Source organism: Triturus cristatus, chromosome 1_1 (assembly GCF_964204655.1).
Source record: "Triturus cristatus chromosome 1_1, aTriCri1.1, whole genome shotgun sequence".
Lineage (NCBI taxonomy): Eukaryota > Metazoa > Chordata > Amphibia > Caudata > Salamandridae > Triturus > Triturus cristatus.
The window spans coordinates 728,899,730-728,915,729 of NC_140579.1; positions in this window are offsets into that span (position 1 = coordinate 728,899,730).

The following is a 16,000-nucleotide window of genomic DNA, read 5'->3' on the forward strand; positions in this document are numbered from 1 at the left end:
TACCTCTAGGAGCTTGTTGAACACCTCGACCTCTTGCGCCAGAAGTACCATTCGTACGCTGTAATAAAATAGGACAACTATACTTAAAATGACGCTCTTCTTTACAATATGAACACTGATTGGGACCTACAGGAACACGTGGTTGAGAATACTCAAACCTTTGCGAGGTTCTCTGAAACTGTTGAGGTTGCTGATAGTTACTCTGACCACCACGTGGCGGATACGCCTGTTGTAAAAGAACCTTCGTCTTTAATTCTTTAGTTTTCTTTTCTGCTCTATCCTTCTCATCTTTATCCCTATTTTCGTAGTACTGTGCAGTAGCCAATATTTGTGCTGAAGAGGAAACGGCCCAAGAACTCTCTGAATCTTTCAATTTCTTACACAGCTCGGGAAGCAAATTGTGCACAAACTTGTCAACGAACAACCGTTGACCACCTTCTGTACTCATATCTTGACCACTGTGGTCGATAAACGTTTCCTTAAACCTGGTGAAGAAATCAGACACTGTTTCATCTTTCTTCTGCTTACACGCAGACAATTTATCCCAATTCACACGCATCGCAGGCATTAAAGTCTTCATGTAAGTAATGATCCTAGCAGGAAGTTCTGCTACCAGAGGCTCAGGCTTGGCACCACCAACTTGTCTATCATTTGCAGTACTAATATTAGCCCATGAGTCACCTAACTCCTGCGCATGATCTGCATGGCGAATCAATCTCCACAAAGGCTGTGGAACAACATTCCCAAATAACATGTCTATGTCAGCTAAATTCATAATGCATGAGTCTACAGTCTGTGATAATTCCTTATAATACCCTCCAGGGTTTTTTACGGGGGTCAGGCAAAGTCTGCTTAAGGGCTAAAACTTCAGCTCGCTTCCAAGGAACATGTACCCAAACACGTTGAAAATGAGCTGGAGCAGCAGCAATGTTATTAACGGCATCAGCCGCAACGGCGTCCTTTCATACCTGAGGGACTTCTCTCATTGGGTACTGTCGCACTTTTTTCCTAACTGAGGAGTCATGTTCAAACAGTGACTGAGAAGGATCCTTATTCCTAAAGGACAACAACGTCGCAACTGCTTTCTCAACATCGGAACCCACAATCGTGCCCTTTGAAAACTCAAACCGTACACGGCACAACTCAGGCGGATTTGTTTCTAACTCATTATCCTCCAATTCCTCACAAAGGAAAGCACACATTTTCTCAAAAACGTATCTTTGTTTTGGCGCTTCCCATTGACGGAAGACATCCATAACAGACTCTACATCATATTTAAAAGGGAAAGTAACCCATTTACGCGCCATATGGTCAAACACTTCTCTCTCGAGAGAGAATCAGACAGTTGACTACGTGACTGCTTACGTTCCGAATCAGGGGTCACACCAGCTGACCCGAAAAGAGGAAATATAATGCTAGCAACACTATCAGTCATTCTCTGTCGGATAGAAGGAGAAGTTGACAAAAGAACAGGAGGAAAAACAGAGGGAGGCAAGGCAGACGCAGATGAACACCAGAAGAGGCAGTCGATGTAGTAGACAAAGTCGTAGGAAGTACAGATGAAGCAGGTAGCAAAGTCGGCGGCCCTTGAGGGGGCTGCGCCATAGGAGTAGGAGCCAACTGAAGAGGAGCTGGCGGCTGTGGAAGAACCTGAGGCCCAATAACCGGAGGTTGCGCAACTAAAGGTTGCAGAGGTGCTGTAGCACTCTGCGCATAAGGGGGTGGCGAACTCAACAAGTGTGACATTAAAGGATCTTTCTCAATTTCTTTTGCTGCAACTTGCTGAAGAAGCGGCAAGACTGGATAACATTTATCGATCACCATTTTACGTTGCCTGTGCAACTGCTCATTCATCTGTTCTTCTTCATTATCTTTAAACTGCATAGCAGCTTGCATTACCGAGATACCCTTTTCCCTCTTATTTCTCTTTGCTATTTTAATTGCCTTCTGTTTGGCTTCCTTACGCCATAGGCGGAAAGAGTCAAACATCGCCGGCCGGGCTTTCTTCTGGAAAAGTTTAACCTCCAGATTATCCAGAATCTCTGTGTCAAAACTACCATATTGGGGCCATTTTAAAACACCATCTTTCCTGGTGTATCGGATCCATACTTCATTATATGTGATGGGGCCTACGCCATGTTTCACATATAGTTCTAGGTTGGAGTTCCAATCGGAGGAACCGGACATGAGTCCTCCAATCGGGAATCCCTATTACAACTAAGACAAAACAAATTTCCAAGTTTGCTAAGACAGGCATCTTCGCTCTCTAGTCTAGCTTCAAACTTCAAAGGATTATTGAATATGATAGTCCCTCGGCTTTGGTACTTGCAAGTTCCAAATCAAAGATCCCAAGGGGATACCAAACTAAGAACCAAACTAAGGACTGGAAGACGCTCCACTTATACTTAACTGAGATATCGATGACGTCACCAGAAGACTCGTCTATCGTTTCGCTCTACCAATCATCAAGGGTCCAAAACAGGGCGATAGTCAGGGCAGCAGTCCTTCGTAGCCGTCGGGAAGCGGGGAACCTCGCAGCAAAGACTTTCGGACCACGTCGACACACAGGGGTCGATAAAGTGGCGGCCTTCCTCCAGAATTTTCACACAAAGCTCCTCACGAACCTCTGGCTTGGACCGGTACCGCTGAAATCGCCCAACACTGGGCGCCAACTGAAGTACTGGGTTTTTCAGAACCCAGCGGTGCCAGGGAACACACCCTAAGACTTCGAGTTCTTCCTGTTTCAGACTACAGAAACACAGAGTCTTCTTGGTGAATTCAAAGATCGTATTTATTGGCTGCAACCAGTAACAGGTATCCTAGAAGTACAACACAGTGTATATTCTCAGGAGACTGCTCAAACTTACAAAGCCAGCCTTCTCTTTTTATACAAAATATTATGCTTTAGGCAAACATTCCTTATTTTACAGTTGACCATTCACATATTTTCACTACAAAGAAAAAGCAGAGTCATGATGACAAGCCCATATTTCAGTTTGTCCAGCCCTCAATTAATTACCCGGCAAGGCTCAGTACTTTCATCAGATATCGCCGGACCCCCAATAAAAACGGGCACCTCCTCCTCGTAAAGCAAGTCATAAAGGAAGAAACAGGGACAGGTGTGTGTAAGATTATGCATGGTTTGTGTGTGATGAAAAGGTTTTATGATATGTTGTGCCTTGATACTAATCTCATTCGGCCACTGGGAAAGGAACTGGCCGGACAGGTTTGGCTTCAGGCAGTGGAGTCAGCTTGCCCAGGTCACAAAGGAGTCAGCAAAGGTGTATGTGTCCTTCAGACTCGATTTTTGGCCTAGTCATTGGCCTATGTGAGGGCAACGACAAAATGGCTGCCGTTCAATGGAAACCGAGGGTTCAGAAAGGAAACTATGATTTCAGGGTGATTTCTTCACCCGAATATGGCGAAAATGCTTGTGCATAGTATCTTAATCATTCTCGGTCTGCTGATACCAAAATCGTCATGATATGACGATGTTTAGAACACGGGTCCAGAATTGAAAGTACCACAGACCCTCCTTTTGCCCTTACATAGGCAATAACCTATACTCACGTTAATCTGAGTCCAGGTCTGAGTCCAGGTCTATGTTCATGAAGTCGTTGAGATGTTGCTGTAGCATCATCCTATTACTTAGCTCGTCCCTTGATACAGGTTTCCTTACACACGATGTAGCACAGAGGCCACATATTGCAGGAGCACACTGTACACACAGACAGAACAGGAAAAGAATGGCTAAGATCATCCCAATGACTATCAGAATCTTCCATCCCCAGGCGGATATCAGTTCCTAGAACCACCCCATCAATGACCAATCTCCTTTATCCACGTGAATAGATTCGGAGATCTTATGCAGTTTGGAAATGGCCTGGTAAACTGTCGGACCGTTATCTGGAATGAAAACACAGCAACTTGATTGGATCACTTTACATACCCCACCTCGGTCTGCAAGTATGACGTCTAATGCGACCCTGTTCTGAAGAGTCATAAGGCGATCAGACTGGAGCTCAGCTGTCAAATTACTAAGGGCACCGGCGGTTTCATCTACCGTGGATTCAACCACCCTTGTCAATTGCCTTATGTTCCTGCTGTTAACCATAGGCCCCCAAAACGGCAGAAAACCCTTTACGAAATCTCCAAGTTCCTGTCCTGTAGCGTCTTCTTTATTGATGACACCTCTAACTATCCTTGTCTTATGGTAATCTGCCGCGGCCGTGTAGGTGGGAGGCAACAGGAACGAAACAAAACATGTGCCTGAGAAGTCAGGGGGCAACCATGTATAGGCTCTATATGGCAGATGAAATAGGTACCCTTAGCTGCTAAGAACGAAGGGGAAGTCTGAGACGCAAGAACATATGTTTCAGTGCAGGTACTTTTCCCTAACTGAGCTCTGGGATTCTTGCCATTACCTTGCAGACATAGGTGACCCTGATGGGGTGATATGACGCTGTTTAGAACACGGGTCCAGAATTTAAAGTACCACAAGGGGGTCATGCTGGGGGTAGTGTTTTAGGGTTTAGGCTAGTGCAGTGGTGTTTGGGTAGTGTAGGGGGTCACACTGAGGGTAGTGTTTTAGGGTTTAGAATAGTGCAGTGTTGTTTGTGTAGTGTAGGGGTCACGCTGGGTATAGCGTTTTAGGGTTTAGGGTAGTGCAGTGGTGTTTGTGTAGTATAGGGGTCATTCTGGGGGTAGATTTAGGGTTTAGGATAGTGCAGTGGTATTTGAGTAGTATAGGGGGTCGTGCTGGGGGTAGGGTTTTAGGGTTTAGGGCAGTGCAGTGGTTTTTGGGTAGCGTAGGGGGATCGTGCTGGGGGTAGTGTTTTAGGGCAGTGCAGAGTTGATTGTGTAGTGTAGGGGTCATGCTGGGGGTAGTGTTTTAGGGTTTAGGGTAGTGCAGTGGTGTTTGTGTAGTGTAGGGGGTCGTGTTTTAGTGTTTAGGGTAGTGCAGTGGTGTTTGGGTAGTGTAGGGGATCGTGCTGGGAGTAGTGTTTTAGGGTTTAGGGCAGTTAAGTTGTGTTTGTGTAGTGTAGGGGGTCATGCTGGGGTAGATTTAGGGTTTAGCGTAGTGCAGTGGTGTTTGTGTAGTGTAGGGGGTCGTGTTTTAGGGTAGTGCAGTGATGTTTGGGTAATGTAGGGGGTCATGCTGGGGGTTGTGTTTTAAGGTTTAGGGTAGTGTAGTGGTGTTTGGGTAGTGCAGGGGGTTGTGCTGGGAGTAGTGTTTTAGAGTTTAGGGTAGTGCAGTGGTGTTTGGGTAGTGTAGGGTGTCATGCTGGGGGTAGTGTTTTAGGGTTTAGGGTAGTGCAGTGGTGTTTGGGTATTGTAGGGGTTGTGCTGGGGGTAGTGTTTTAGTGTTTAGGGTAGTGCAGTGGTGTTTGGGTAGTGTAGGGGGCCATGCTGGGGGTAGATTTAGGGTTTAGGGTAATGCAGTGGTGTTTGGGTAGTGTACGGGGTCATGCTAAAGGTAGTGTTTTAGGGCTTAGGGCAGTGCAGTGGTGTTTTTGTAGTGTAGGGGGTCATGCTGGGGGTAGTGTTTTAGGGTTTAGGGCAGTGCTGTGGTGTTTGGGTGGTGTAGGGGGTCATGCTGGGGGTAGTGTTTTAGGGTTTAGGGCAGAGCCGTTGTGTTTGTGTAGTGTAGGGGGTCGTGCCGGGGGTAGTGTTTTAGGGTTTAGGGCAGTGCAGTGGTGTTTGGGTATTTTAGGGGGTTGTGCTGAGGGTAGTGTTTTAGTGTTTAGGGTAGATCAGTGGTGTTTGGGTAGGGTAGGGGGTCATGCTGGGGGAAGATTTAGGGTTTATTGTAGTCCAGTGGGGTTTGTGTAGAGTAGGGGGTCGCACGGGGTTGTGTTTTAGGGTTTAGGGTAGTGTTGTGGTGTTTGGGTAGTGTAGGGGTCACGCTGGGGGTAGTGTTTTAGGGTGTAGGGTAGTGCAGTGGTGTTTGTGTAGTTTAGGGGGACGTGCTGGGGTAGTGTTTTAGGGTTTAGGGTGTGCAGTGGTGTTTGTGTAGTGTAGGGGGTGAAACTGGGAGTAGATTTAGGGTTTAGGATAGTGCAGTGGTGTTTGGGTAGTGTAGGGGGTCATGCTGGTTTTAGGGTTTTAGGGTTTAGGGCAGTGCAGTGGTGTTTGTGTAGTGTATGGGGATCGTGCTGGTGGAAATGTTTTAGGGTTTAGGGCAGTGCAGTGCTGTTTGGGTAGTGTAGGGGGTCTTGTTTTAGGGTTTAGGGTAGTGCAGTGGTGTTTGTGTAGTAAAGGGGGTTGTGCTGGGAGTAGTGTTTTAGGGTTTAGGGTATTGAAGAGTTGTTTGTGTAGTGTAAGGGGTCGTGCTGGGGGTAGATTTAGGGTTTAGTGCAGTGGTGTTTGTGTAGTGTAGGGGGTCATGCTGGGATAGTGTTTTAGGATTTAGGGTAATGCAGCTGTGTTTGTGTAGTGTAGGGGGTCGTGCTGGGGTAAGTGTTTTAGGGTTTAGGGTAGTGCAGTGGTGTTTGTCTAGTGTAGGGGGTCGGGTTTTAGGGTAGTGCTGTGATGTTTGGGTAGTGTAGGGGGTCATGCTGGGGGTTGTGTTTTAGGGTTTAGGGTAGTGCAGTGGTTTTTGGGTAGTGTAGGGGGTCCTGCCGGGGGTAGTGTTTTTTGGGGATTAGGATAGTGCAGTGGTGTTTGTGTAGTGTAGGGTGTCATGCTGGGGGTAGTGTTTTTGGGTTTAGGATAGTGCAGTGGTGTTTGTGTAGTGTAGGGGGTTCGTGTTTTAGGGAAGTGCAGCGGTATTTGGTAGTGTAGGGGTTCATGCTGGGGGTCGATATAGGGTTTAGGGTAATGCAGTGGTGTTTGGGTAGTGTAGGGGGTAGTGCCGCAGGTAGTGTTTTAATGTTTAGGGCAGTGCAGTTATGTTTGTGTAGTGTAGGGGTTCATGCTGGGGATAGTGTTTTAGGGTTTAGGGCAGTTTAGTGGTGTTTGGGTATTGTAGGGGGTTGTGCTGGGGCTAGTGGTTTACCGTTTAGGTTAGTGCAGTGGTGTTTGGGTAGTGTAGGGGGTCGTGCTGGGGGTAGTGTTTAGGGTTTAGGGTAGTGCAGTGGTGTTTGTGTAGTGTGGGGGTTGTGTTTTACGGTTTAGGGTAGTGCAGTGGTGTTTGGGTAGTGTAGGGGGTCGTGCTGGGGGTAGTGTTTTAGGGTTTAGGGTTGTGAAGTGGTATTTGTGTAGTGTAGGGGTCGTACTGGGGGTAGTGTTTTAGGGTGTAAGGTAGCGCAGTGGTGTTTGTGTTGTGTAGGGGGTCGTGCAGGGGTAAGTGATTTAGGGTTTCGGGTAGGTGAGTGGTGCTTTGGTAATATAGGGGGTCGTGCTGGGGGTAGTGTTGTAGGATTTAGGGTAGTGCAGTGGTGTTTGTGTAGTGTAGGGGGTCATGCTGGGGGTAGTGTTTTAGGGTGTAAGGTAGCGCAGTGGTGTTTGTGTTGTGTAGGGGGTCGTGCAGGGGTAAGTGATTTAGGGTTTCGGGTAGTGGAGTGGTGCTTTGGTAATATAGGGGGTCGTGCTGGGGGTAGTGTTGTAGGATTTAGGGTAGTGCAGTGGTGTTTGTGTAGTGTAGGGGGTATTGCTGGGGGTAGTGTTGTACGGTTTAGGGTAGTGCAGTGTTGTTTCGGTAGTGTAGGGGTAGTGCTGGAGGTTTTGTTTTAGGGTTTAGGTTAGTGCAGTGGTGTTTGGGTGGTGTAGGGGGTAGTGCTTGGGGTAGTGTTTTAGTGTTTAAGGTAGTGCAGTGTTGCTTGTGTAGTGTAGGGGTCGTACTGGGGTAGTGCTTTAGGGTTTATGGTAGTGCAGTGGTCTTTGTGTGGTATAGGAGGTCATGCTGGGGTAAGTGGTTTAGGGTTTAGGGTAGTGGAGTTGTGTTTGGGTAATATAGGGGTCGTGCTGGCGGTAGTTTTTAGGGTTTAGCGTAGTGCAGTAGTGTTTGTGTGGTGTAGGGGGTCGAGCCGGGGTAAGTGTTTTAGGGTTTAGGGTAGTGCAGTGGTGTTTGGCTAGTGTAGGGGTCGTGCTAGGGGAAGTGTTTTAGGGTTTAGAGTAGTGCAGTGGTGTTTGGCTAGTGTAGAGGGCGTGCTAGGGGAAGTGTTTTAGGGTTTAGAGTAGTGCATTGGTGTTTGTGTAGTGTAGGGGGTCGTGCTGGGGGTAGTGTTTTAGGGTGTAGCTTAGTGCAGTGGTGTTTAGGTAGTGTATGGCGTTGTTCTAGGGGTAATGTTTACGGTTTAGGGTAGTGCAGTGGTGTTTGTGTAGTGTAGGGGTCGTGCTGGGGGTAGTGTTTTAGGGTTTAGGGTAGTGCAGTGGTGTTTGTGTAATGTAGGGGGATGTGCTAGGGGTAGATTTTGGGTTTAGGGTAGTGCAGTGGTGTTTGGGTAGTTTAGGGAGTCGTGCTGGGGGTAGTGTTTTAGTATTTAGTGTAGTGCAGTGGTGCTTGTGTAGTGTAGAGGGTCGTGCTGGAGTAGTTTTTAAGGGTGTATGGTAGTGCTGTTCTGTTTGTGTACTGTCGGGGGTCTTGCTGGGGGTAGTGTTTTATGGTTTAGGGTAGTGCAGTGGTGTTTTAGTAGTTTGGGGGGTCGTGCTGGGGATAGTGTTTTTGGGTTTAGGGCAGTGCAGTGCACTGGTGTTTGTGTAGTGATGCAGGTTTGTGCTGGGGGTAGTGTTTTAGGGTTTAGGGTAGTGCAGTGCACTGGTGTTTGTGTAGTGATGCAGGTTTGTGCTGGGGGTAGTGTTTTAGGGTTTAGGGTAGTGCAGCGGTGTTTGTGTAGGGTAGGGGGTTGTGCTAGGGGTAGATTTAGAGTTTAGGGTAGTGCATTGGTGTGTGGGTAGTGTAGGGGGTTGTGCTGGGGGTAGTGTTTTAGGGTTTAGGGTAGTGCAGTGGTGTTTGGGTAGTGTAGGGGGTCACACTGAGGGTAGTGTTTTAGGGTTTAGAATAGTGCAGTGTTGTTTGTGTAGTGTAGGGGTCACGCTGGGTATAGCGTTTTAGGGTTTAGGGTAGTGCAGTGGTGTTTGTGTAGTATAGGGGTCATTCTGGGGGTAGATTTAGGGTTTAGGATAGTGCAGTGGTATTTGAGTAGTATAGGGGGTCATGCTGGGGGTAGGGTTTTAGGGTTTAGGGCAGTGCATTGGTTTTTGGGTAGCGTAGGGGGATCGTGCTGGGGGTAGTGTTTTAGGGCAGTGCAGAGTTGATTGTGTAGTGTAGGGGGTCATGGTGGGGGTAGTGTTTTAGGGTTTAGGGCAGTGCAGTGGTGTTTGTGTAGTGTAGGGGGTCGTGTTTTAGTGTTTAGGGTAGTGCAGTGGTGTTTGGGTAGTGTAGGGGATCGTGCTGGGAGTAGTGTTTTAGGGTTTAGGGCAGTTAAGTTGTGTTTGTGTAGTGTAGGGGGTCATGCTGGGGTAGATTTAGGGTTTAGCGTAGTGCAGTGGTGTTTGTGTAGTGTAAGGGGTCGTGTTTTAGGGTAGTGCAGTGATGTTTGGGTAATGTAGGGGGTCATGCTGGGGGTTGTGTTTTAAGGTTTAGGGTAGTGTAGTGGTGTTTGGGTAATGCAGGGGGTCGTGCTGGGAGTAGTGTTTTAGAGTTTAGGGTAGTGCAGTGGTGTTTGGGTAGTGTAGGGTGTCATGCTGGGTGTAGTGTTTTAGGGTTTAGGGTAGTGCAGTGGTGTTTGGGTATTGTAGGGGGTTGTGCTGGGGGTAGTGTTTTAGTGTTTAGGGTAGTGCAGTGGTGTTTGGGTAGTGTAGGGGGCCATGCTTGGGGTAGATTTAGGGTTTAGGGTAATGCAGTGGTGTTTGGGTAGTGTACGGGGTCATGCTAAAGGTAGTGTTTTAGGGCTTAGGGCAGTGCAGTGGTGTTTTTGTAGTGTAGGGGGTCATGCTGGGGTAGTGTTTTAGGGTTTAGGGCAGTGCTGTGGTGTTTGGGTGGTGTAGGGGGTCATGCTGGGGGTAGTGTTTTAGGGTTTAGGGCAGAGCCGTTGTGTTTGTGTAGTGTAGGGGGTCGTGCCGGGGGTAGTGTTTTAGGGTTTAGGGCAGTGCAGTGGTGTTTGGGTATTGTAGGGGGTTGTGCTGGGGGTAGTGTTTTAGTGTTTCGGGTAGATCAGTGGTGTTTGGGTAGGGTAGGGGGTCATGCTGGGGGAAGATTTAGGGTTTATGGTAGTCCAGTGGGGTTTGTGTAGAGTAGGGGGTCGCACGGGGGTTGTGTTTTAGGGTTTAGGGTAGTGTTGTGGTGTTTGGGTAGTGTAGGGGTCACGCTGGGGGTAGTGTTTTAGGGTGTAGGGTAGTGCAGTGGTGTTTGTGTAGTTTAGGGGGACGTGCTGGGGTAGTGTTTTAGGGTTTAGGGTGTGCAGTGGTGTTTGTGTAGTGTAGGGGGTGAAACTGGGAGTAGATTTAGGGTTTAGGATAGTGCAGTGGTGTTTGGGTAGTGTAGGGGGTCATGCTGGTTTTAGGGTTTTAGGGTTTAGGGCAGTGCAGTGGTGTTTGTGTAGTGTATGGGGATCGTGCTGGTGGAAATGTTTTAGGGTTTAGGGCAGTGCAGTGCTGTTTGGGTAGTGTAGGGGGTCTTGTTTTAGGGTTTAGGGTAGTGCAGTGGTGTTTGTGTAGTAAAGGGGGTTGTGCTGGGAGTAGTGTTTTAGGGTTTAGGGTATTGAAGAGTTGTTTGTGTAGTGTAGGGGGTCGTGCTGGTGGTAGATTTAGGGTTTAGTGCAGTGGTGTTTGTGTAGTGTAGGGGGTCATGCTGGGGGTAGTGTTTTAGGATTTAGGGTAATGCAGCTGTGTTTGTGTAGTGTAGGGGGTCGTGCTGGGGTAAGTGTTTTAGGGTTTAGGGTAGTGCAGTGGTGTTTGTCTAGTGTAGGGGGTCGGGTTTTAGGGTAGTGCTGTGATGTTTGGGTAGTGTAGGGGGTCATGCTGGGGGTTGTGTTTTAGGGTTTAGGGTAGTGCAGTGGTGTTTGGGTAGTGTAGGGGGTCCTGCCGGGGGTAGTGTTTTTTGGGGATTAGGATAGTTCAGTGGTGTTTGTGTAGTGTAGGGTGTCATGCTGGGGGTAGTGTTTTTGGGTTTAGGATAGTGCAGTGGTGTTTGTGTAGTGTAGGGGGTTCGTGTTTTAGGGAAGTGCAGCGGTATTTGGGTAGTGTAGGGGTTCATGCTGGGGGTCGATATAGGGTTTAGGGTAATGCAGTGGTGTTTGGGTAGTGTAGGGGGTAGTGCTGCAGGTAGTGTTTTAATGTTTAGGGCAGTGCAGTTATGTTTGTGTAGTGTAGGGGTTCATGCTGGGGATAGTGTTTTAGGGTTTAGGGCAGTTTAGTGGTGTTTGGGTATTGTAGGGGGTTGTGCTGGGGCTAGTGGTTTACCGTTTAGGTTAGTGCAGTGGTGTTTGGGTAGTGTAGGGGGTCGTGCTGGGGGTAGTGTTTTAGGGTTTAGGGTAGTGCAGTGGTGTTTGTGTAGTGTAGGGGGTTGTGTTTTACGGTTTAGGGTAGTGCAGTGGTGTTTGGGTAGTGTAGGGGGTCGTGCTGGGGGTAGTGTTTTAGGGTTTAGGGTTGTGAAGTGGTGTTTGTGTAGTGTAGGGGTCGTACTGGGGGTAGTGTTTTAGGGTGTAAGGTAGCGCAGTGGTGTTTGTGTTGTGTAGGGGGTCGTGCAGGGGTAAGTGATTTAGGGTTTCGGGTAGTGGAGTGGTGCTTTGGTAATATAGGGGGTCGTGCTGGGGGTAGTGTTGTAGGATTTAGGGTAGTGCAGTGGTGTTTGTGTAGTGTAGGGGGTCATGCTGGGGGTAGTGTTTTAGGGTGTAAGGTAGCGCAGTGGTGTTTGTGTTGTGTAGGGGGTCGTGCAGGGGTAAGTGATTTAGGGTTTGGGGTAGTGGAGTGGTGCTTTGGTAATATAGGGGGTCGTGCTGGGGGTAGTGTTGTAGGATTTAGGGTAGTGCAGTGGTGTTTGTGTAGTGTAGGGGGTATTGCTGGGTGTAGTGTTGTACGGTTTAGGGTAGTGCAGTGTTGTTTCGGTAGTGTAGGGGTAGTGCTGGAGGTTTTGTTTTAGGGTTTAGGTTAGTGCAGTGGTGTTTGGGTGGTGTAGGGGGTAGCGCTTGGGGTAGTGTTTTAGTGTTTAAGGTAGTGCAGTGTTGCTTGTGTAGTGTAGGGGTCGTACTGGGGGTAGTGCTTTAGGGTTTATGGTAGTGCAGTGGTGTTTGTGTGGTATAGGAGGTCATGCTGGGGTAAGTGTTTTAGGGTTTAGGGTAGTGGAGTTGTGTTTGGGTAATATAGGGGTCGTGCTGGCAGTAGTTTTTAGGGTTTAGCGTAGTGCAGTAGTGTTTGTGTGGTGTAGGGGGTCGTGCCGGGGTAAGTGTTTTAGGGTTTAGGGTAGTGCAGTGGTGTTTGGCTAGTGTAGGGGTCGTGCTAGGGGAAGTGTTTTAGGGTTTAGAGTAGTGCAGTGGTGTTTGGCTAGTGTAGGGGGCGTGCTAGGGGAAGTGTTTTAGGTTTTAGAGTAGTGCATTGGTGTTTGTGTAGTGTAGGGGGTCGTGCTGGGGGTAGTGTTTTAGGGTGTAGCTTAGTGCAGTGGTGTTTAGGTAGTGTATGGCGTTGTTCTAGGGGTAATGTTTACGGTTTAGGGTAGTGCAGTGTTGTTTGTGTAGTGTAGGGGTCGTGCTGGGGGTAGTGTTTTAGGGTTTAGGGTAGTGCAGTGGTGTTTGTGTAACGTAGGGGGATGTGCTGGGGGTAGATTTCGGGTTTAGGGTAGTGCAGTGGTGTTTGGGTAGTTTAGGGAGTCGTGCTGGGGGTAGTGTTTTAGTATTTAGGGTAGTGCAGTGGTGCTTGTGTAGTGTAGAGGGTCGTGCTGGAGTAGTTTTTAAGGGTGTATGGTAGTGCTGTTCTGTTTGTGTACTGTCGGGGGTCTTGCTGGGGGTAGTGTTTTATGGTTTAGGGTAGTGCAGTGGTGTTTTAGTAGTTTAGGGGGTCGTGCTGGGGATAGTGTTTTTGGGTTTAGGGCAGTGCAGTGCACTGGTGTTTGTGTAGTGATGCAGGTTTGTGCTGGGGGTAGTGTTTTAGGGTTTAGGGTAGTGCAGTGCACTGGTGTTTGTGTAGTGATGCAGGTTTGTGCTGGGGTAGTGTTTTAGGGTTTAGGGTAGTGCAGTGGTGTTTGTGTAGGGTAGGGGGTTGTGCTAGGGGTAGATTTAGAGTTTAGGGTAGTGCATTGGTGTGTGGGTAGTGTAGGGGGTTGTGCTGGGGGTAGTGTTTTAGAGTTTAGGTTAATGCAGTGGTGTTTGGGTAGTGTAGGGGGTCATGCTGGGGGTAGATTTAGGGTTTAGAATAGTGCAGTGGTGTTTGTGTATTGTAGGGGGTCGCACTGGGGGGAGTGTTTTAGGGTTTAGGGTAGTGAAGTGTTGTTTGGGTAGTGTAGGGGGTCACAAGAAGGGTGGTGTTTTAGGGTTTAGGGTAGTGCAGTGTTGTTTGTGTAGTGTAGGGGTCATGCTGGGTATAGTGTTTTAGGGTTTAGGGTAGTGCACTGGTGTTTGTGTAGTGTAGGGGGACGTTCTGGGGTAGTGTTTTAGGGTTTAGGGTAGTGAACTGGTGTTTGTGTAGTGTAAGGGGTCATTCTGGGGGTATATTTTGGGTTTAGGATAGTGCAGTGGTATTTGAGTTGTATAGGGGGTCGTGCTGGGGGTAGGGTTTTCGGGTTTAGGGCAGGGCAGTGGTGTTTGGGTAGTGTAAGTGTTCGTGCTGGGGTAGTGTTTTAGGGCAGTGCAGAGTTGATTGTGTAGTGTAGGGGTTCATGCTGGGGTCGTGTTTTAGGGTTTAGGGTAGTGCAGTGGTGTTTGTGTAGTGTAGGGGGTCATGTTTTAGTGTTTAGGGTAGTGCAGTGCTGTTTGGGTAGTGTAGGGGATCGTGCTGGGAGTAGTGTTTTAGGGTTTAGGGTAGTTAAGTTGTGTTTGTGTAGTGTAGGGGGTCATGCTGGGGTAGATTTAGGGTTTAGGGTAGTGCAGTAGTGTTTGTGTAGTGTAGGGGGTCGTGTTTTAGGGTAGTGCAGTGATGTTTGGGTAGTGTAGGGGGTCATGCTGCGGGTTGTGTTTTAAGGTGTAGGGTAGTGTAGTGATGTTTGGGTAGTGTAGGGGGTCATGCTGGGGGTTTTGTTTTAAGGTTTAGGGTAGTGCAGTGGTGTTTGGGTAGTGTAGGGGGTCGTGCTGGGAGTAGTGTTTTAGAGTTTAGGGTAGTGCAGTGGTGTTTGGGTAGTGTAGGGTGTCATGTTGGGGGTAGTGTTTTAGGGTTTATGGTAGTGCAGTGGTGTTTGTGTAGTTTAGGGGGACGTGCTGGGGTAGTGTTTTAGGGTTTAGGGTGTGCAGTGGTGTTTGTGTAGTGTAGGGGGTGAAACTGGGAGTAGATTTAGGGTTTAGGATAGTGCAGTGGCGTTTGGGTAGTGTAGGGGGTCATGCTGGGGGTAGGGTTTTAGGGTTTAGGGCAGTGCAGTGGTGTTTGTGTAGTGTATGGGGATCGTGCTGGTGGAAGTGTTTTAGGGTTTAGGGCAGTGCAGTGCTGTTTGGGTAGTGTAGGGGGTCTTGTTTTAGGGTTTAGGGTAGTGCAGTGGTGTTTGTGTAGTAAAGGGGGTTGTGCTGGGAGTAGTGTTTTAGGGTTTAGGGTATTGAAGAGGTGTTTGTGTAGTGTAGGGGGTCGTGCTGGGGGTAGATTTACGGTTTAGTGCAGTGGTGTTTGTGTAGTGTAGGGGGTCATGCTGGGGGTAGTGTTTTAGGATTTATGGTAATGCAGTTGTGTTTGTGTAGTGTAGGGGGTCGTGCTGGGGTAAGTGTTTTAGGGTTTAGGGTAGTGCAGTGGTGTTTGTCTAGTGTAGGGGGTCCGGTTTTAGGGTAGTGCTGTGATGTTTGGGTAGTGTAGGGGGTCATGCTGGGGTTTGTGTTTTAGGGTTTAGGGTAGTGCAGTGGTGTTTGGGTAGTGTAGGGGGTCCTGTCGGGGTAGTGTTTTTTGGGGTTTAGGGCAGTTTAGTGGTGTTTGGGTATTGTAGGGGGTTGTGCTGGGGGTAGTGTTTTAGGGTTTAGGGTTGTGAAGTGGTGTTTGTGTAGTGTAGGGGTCGTACTGGGGATAGTGTTTTAGGGTGTACGGTAGCACAGTGGTGTTTGTGTTGTGTAGGGGGTCGTGCAGGGGTAAGTGATTTAGGGTTTAGGGTAGTGGAGTGGTGCTTTGGGAATATAGGGGGTCGTGCTGGGGGTAGTGTTGTAGGATTTAGGGTAGTGCAGTGGTGTTTGTGTAGTGTAGGTGGTTGTGCAGGGGGTAGATGTAGGGTTGAGGGTAGTGCAGTGGTGTTTAGGTAGTGTAGGGGGTCGTGCTAGGGGTAGTGTTTTAGGATTTTGTTTAGTGCAGTGATGTTTGGGTAGTGTAGGGGTTGTGCTGAGGGTAGTGTTTAATGGTTTAGGGTAGTGCAGTGGTGTTTGTGTAGTGTAGGGGGTCATGTTTTAGGGTTTAGGGTAGTGCAGTGCTGTTTGGGTAGTGTAGGGGGTTGTGCTGGTGGAAGTGTTTTAGGGTTTAGGGCAGTTGTGTTTGTGTAGTGTAGAGGTTCATGCTGGAGGTTTGTGTTTCAGGATTTAGGGTAGTGCAGTGGTGTTTGTGTAGTATAGGGGTTCGTGCTAGTGTAGTGTTTTAGGGTTTAGGGTAGGTCAGTGGTGTTTCGGTAGAGTAAGGGGTCATGCTGGGGGTAGTGTTTTAGGGTGTAGCATAGTGCAGTGGTGTTTGTGTAGTGTAGGTGGTTGTGCAGGGGGTAGATGTAGGGTTGAGGGTAGTGCAGTGGTGTTTAGGTAGTGTAGGGGGTCGTGCTAGGGGTAGTGTTTTAGGATTTTGTTTAGTGCAGTGATGTTTGGGTAGTGTAGGGGTTGTGCTGAGGGTAGTGTTTAATGGTTTAGGGTAGTGCAGTGGTGTTTGTGCAGTGTAGGGGTCATGTTTTAGGGTTTAGGTTAATGCATTGGTGTTTGGCTAGTGTAGGGGGCTGTGCTTGGGGTAGTGTTTTAGTGTTTAGGGT